At 35.2% G+C, this 5,196-nt stretch overlaps 1 long non-coding RNA gene across 3 annotated transcripts; it reads left to right on the top strand.

The window, feature by feature from the left end:
• Positions 1-1,176: 1,176 nt before the first annotated feature.
• On the top strand, positions 1,177-4,663 carry LOC134245485 (uncharacterized). 3 transcript variants are annotated; one of them, XR_009987441.1, is made up of 4 exons: positions 1,177-2,518; positions 3,315-3,572; positions 3,653-4,002; positions 4,298-4,663. It is a non-coding gene; the product is annotated as an uncharacterized LOC134245485 (long non-coding RNA). The 3 variants fall into 3 exon arrangements; XR_009987440.1 differs by having other exon boundaries at positions 3,669-4,002; XR_009987442.1 differs by having other exon boundaries at positions 3,318-3,572; positions 3,669-4,002.
• The last annotated feature ends 533 nt before the right edge of the window (positions 4,664-5,196 follow it).

Below are 5,196 nucleotides of genomic sequence, written 5' to 3' on the forward strand. Positions count from 1 at the left end.
CAGTTGGAGGCGGTTGGCTCTTCATCGTTGGAGGACTTGGAGGAGGCTGGGCATATTGGAACAGCATGCCAACAACGCTGGAGTAGAGGTATTGCTTAGTTGTTAAGGAAAAGCAAAGGTGAGTTGGTTTCATTATCATTTGTGCACTCTTACTAATTAGTACTAACATTTCCCTTCCCTCCCCCACTCTCAACATATATTTTGTAGTAGTTTTTTCTTTCTGTTTTTTTGTTCTGTTGTTTTTTCTTTGTCTAATCTTCTCTGTTCTCTCTTTGCCGGGATATCATCGTTGGAAATGATGCAGTTGGAGGCGGCCGGCTCTTCATCGTTGGAGGACTTGGAGGAGGCTGGGCATATTGGAACAGCATGCCAACAACGCTGGAGTAGAGGTATTGCTTAGTTGTTAAGGAAATGCAAAGGTGAGTTGGTTTCATTATCATTTGTGCACTCTTACTAATTAGTACTAACATTTCCCTTCCCTCCCCCACTCTCAACACATATTTTGTAGTAGTTCTTTCTTTCTGTTTTTTTGTTCTGTTGTTTTTTCTTTGTCTAATCTTCTGTTCTCTCTTTGCCGGGATATCATCGTTGGAAATGGTGCACTTGGATTTGGCGGGCTCTTCATCGCTGGAGGACTTGGAGGAGGCTGGGTATATTGGAACAGCATGCCAACAACGCTGGAGTAGAGGTATTGCTTAGTTGTTAAGGAAATGCAAAGGTGAGTTGGTTTCATTATCATTTGTGCACTCTTACTAATTAGTACTAACATTTCCCTTCCCTCCCCCACTCTCAACACATATTTTGTAGTAGTTCTTTCTTTCTGTTTTTTGTTCTGTTGTTTTTTCTTTGTCTAATCTTCGGTTCTCTCTTTGCCGGGATATCATCGTTGGAAATGTGCAGTTGGAGGCGGCGGGCTCTTCATCGTTGGAGGACTTGGAGGAGGCTGGGCATATTGGAACAGCATGCCAACAACGCTGGAGTAGAGGTATTGCTTAGTTGTTAAGGAAATGCAAAGGTGAGTTGGTTTCATTATCATTTGTGCACTCTTACTAATTTGTACTAACATTTCCCTTCCCTCCCCCACTCTCAACACATATTTTGTAGTAGTTCTTTCTTTCTGTTTTTTTGTTCTGTTGTTTTTTCTTTGTCTAATCTTCTGTTCTCTCTTTGCCGGGATATCATCGTTGGAAATGATGCAGTTGGAGGCGGCGGGCTCTTCATCGTTGGAGGACTTGGAGGAGGCTGGGCATATTGGAACAGCATGCCAACAACGCTGGAGTAGAGGTATTGCTTAGTTGTTAAGGAAAAGCAAAGGTGAGTTGGTTTCATTATCATTTGTGCACTCTTACTAATTTGTACTAACATTTCCCTTCCCTCACCCACTCTCAACACATATTTTGTAGTAGTTCTTTCTTTCTGTTTTTTTGTTCTGTTGTTTTTTCTTTGTCTAATCTTCTCTGTTCTCTCTTTGCCGGGATATCATCGTTGGAAATGTGCAGTTGGAGGCGGGCTGGCTCTTCATCGTTGGAGGATTTGGAGGAGGCTGGGCATATTGGAACAGCATGCCAACAACGCTGGACTGGAGGTTTTTTTTGTATTATTTTGATGTTAGGTCTCTTTGTTATTTTAGTTCTTACTTTTTGATTTCTATTTTGTTTCCTTTGTTAGTATATGTTGTTATTTGTTCATTAGGTTTTTATTATTGTTATTTGTTTATTGAGTTGTTGTTATAGTTTTTTTGTTTATGAGGGTTGTAAAAGTTGTTAATTTTCATGTTTTATTTGTTATTTGTTACATTATGTTTTTAAGGTATTTATTAGTTGACATTGTTATGAGTTTCAGTTATTTGTTATTGAGGCAGTCATGAATTTTACTTGTAAGGAGCTCAAGTTATTTGCTTTTGTTGTGATTTTTAAGTATTTGTTATTGTTATGAGTGTTAGTTAGTTGTTATTGTTATAAGTTTTATTTAGTTGTTATAAGTTTAGTTATTTTTTATAGTTATGAGTTTTAGTTATTTGCTTTAGTTGAGATTTTTAGTTATTTGTTATGATAGTTATGAATTTATGTTAATTATTATTGTTCTGAGTTTTATTTGTTATTGCATTTATTATTCCAAGGAATATGTCTAATGTTCATTGTTGTGTTGTGCATTAGCATCAACATTAGACATGTTGGATAATGAGGAAACAGTGTGTTTCACCCAAAACATCCGTCTTATCGAGGGCCTTAATACAGTAAAACTTGGTTTTAAAGAAGTCGCTGGAACCTATGACATTAATATTTCGCTATATGCATAATTTGTTATATTCGTGAAATGATTTCACAAAATTTTTAAAGCTAGGGATTCAAGATAACTTCACTATATCTGTGAATTCACAATATCTGTCTTTGTACCAAACAAGTTTTACTGTATCTATTATTTTAGCTCTATTTTAAAATTTTGTTAGTATTTTGTAGTTGGACAATTCACTAAAGATGAAGAGAAATAAGCCAAATTCTAAACCATCATCGATAAGGTAAGATAGAAAATATTGAATTGATAATAATTGAAAAATAATTGATAATAATTGAAAAATACAGTTAAACTCGGGTAAAACGAAGTCATCGGAACTATAAAATCACTATCCGTAATTCGTTATTTCCAAATATGGAATTTATTAAATTTATAAAGCTGGGAGATCCAAGATAACTTCACTATAACTGTGATTTGGCAACATCTGTGTTCCTACTAAATGAGTTTTGCTGTATATGGAAAACTGAAATGAAGTATTATTGTTAGACAATTAGCTTTATAATATTCCATTTCAAATCAATAATATATACAGCCAAACTTCATAGTAATCATCTTTATAACAACAGAGATCTTTCTCAGGTGGTCATTTTATTTTTTCAATGAAATATTCTATAAAACTTTATTAAATGGTCACCTTTATTACCGTAAATCTGGAAATTTTTGCTGTTGATAAATTGTTAGCAAATTTGCGAGTTCATTGCATTCGCAAAAATATTTTTCTTAAAAATAATTTAACAATAAGAAATGTAAACAAAGACGTGGTCATTCGCAAAATTTTGAAACGTAAAAATTAATCAACAGCATTTTGACCCAGGTTCGCAAAATAAAATCAACGTAAAAATTTCCAGATTTACGGTATGTGTTCATTTTAAACAAATTAAAGACCAAAAATTTAAGAAACAGAATAAAAGTTATGTAAATCTAAGAAATTAGGGAAATGAAATCTTAGTTGAAAGGGACTGACTAGGGTATTTTGGTGTAAAATGCATGCAGTGAAAAAAAGCTGTTGATATTTTTAGCAGATGCACCCTACTGTCCTTGATGGAAACAGCAGATGCACTCCACTGGCCTTGATGGAAACAGCAGATGTATCCTACTGACCATGTTGGAGACAGCAAATGGACCCAACAGGACATGATGGAAACAGTAGATGCACTCCTTGGACTTGGTGGATACAGAAGCTGGACCCAACAGGTGGATACAACTGGAGGAGACTTGCCTGATGATGTTGACCTTCCAAACAAGACATATCAAAAGAGATAATTGACACTGATCAGGTACATGTATATGAGAAAATCATGATTAAGGATCATTTAATTAACCATGTCAAATTTACTGGCTGACTTATTCTTTTTAGCCTGGCTTATTTTTAGCTCTACTGGTCAGAGACGAAAAAGTTTGCGATTGTAAACAAGGGCATGACATGTTTGAAACAGCTGGAGGAGGCAGGGCCAATGGATGCTAATCTTCCAAGATGTTGAAACAGCAGATGACTTCAACAAGACCTGTGTAACAGCAGCTGCACCCAACTGGACACTGATGGAAACAACTGGATGAAGCATAGCTAGTACTTGCTGATCTTCCAAGATGTGGAAACAGCAAATGCACCCAACAGTACATGATGAAAACAGTAGATTAACCTAAAAGAATCTGATAGAAACAACTGGAGGATGAATAGCCAAATGATGCTGATATGAAATTTATCAGGTATGTGACTTTATCATAATCTAAGATCTGCAGTTTATTAACAAAGTCAAATTAACTAGCTGGCTAAAATTTTAGCTGATCTTGTTTCTTAAAATCAGCAATACCTAACTTTTGTTATGATGTTCAGCTAGATAAACCAACTCTTTACACCAATATTGAATGTTTGCTTAATAATATAAAGCATAAACTGTTGAGACAACATAACAATTGTTCAAAAAGTTTAAGAGGATTTTCCTTAAAAAAAAACTTCAGTGATGCATTTTCTTCATTTATTTTCTTCTGACTCTTACTGCAGTTGCAGCCAACAGAACCTTGTGGAAACTGCTGGAGTGCAGACAAGCTTGATGAACCTCTTTTAAGATGGGAAAACAGCAAATACTTCTAAAAGGACTTAATGAAATAAATCTTGAGGAGGCAAGGCCATTATGAATCTTGAGGCAAACTTGATGGACAATGATTTTCCAATATGTGAAAACACCTGCGCTGCACCAAAAAGGAATTGGCGGAAAGAAGGGAAAACAGCAAATACTTCTAAAAAGACAGTGAAATAAATCTTGAGGAGGCAAGGCCATCATGAATCTTGAGGCAAACTTGATGGACAATGATTTTCCAATATGTGAAAACACCAGCTACACCCAAAAGGAATTGGTGGAAACAATTACTTGTAACACAGACAAACTTGATGGACAATGATCTCAGCAAGACCTGTGTAACAGCAGATGCACCCAACTGGACACTGATGGAAACAACTGGATGAAGCATAGCTAGTACTTGCTGATCTTCCAAAATGTGGAAACAGCAAATGCACCCAACAGTACATGATGAAAACAGTAGATTAACCTAAAAGGATCTGATCTGATAGAAACAACTGGATGATGAATAGCCAAATGATGCCGATATGAAATTTATCAGGTATGTGACATTATCATAATCTAAGATCTGCAGTTTATTAACAAAGTCAAATTAACTAGCTGGCTAAAATTTTAGCTGATCTTGTTTCTTAAAATCAGCAATACCTAACTTTTGTTATGATGTCAGCTAGACAAACCAACTCTTTACACCAATATTGAATGTTTGCTTAATAATATAAAGCATAAACTGTTGAGACAACATAACAATTGTTCAAAAAGTTGAAGAGGATTTTCCTAAAAAAAAAAAACTTCAGTGATGCATTTTCTTCATTTATTTTCTTCT

The sequence above is a fragment of the Saccostrea cucullata genome, unplaced genomic scaffold (genome assembly GCF_032062105.1).
Source record: "Saccostrea cucullata isolate Sc308-1 unplaced genomic scaffold, CSIRO_AGI_Scuc_v1 ctg923, whole genome shotgun sequence".
NCBI classification, from domain to species: Eukaryota; Metazoa; Mollusca; class Bivalvia; order Ostreida; family Ostreidae; genus Saccostrea; species Saccostrea cuccullata.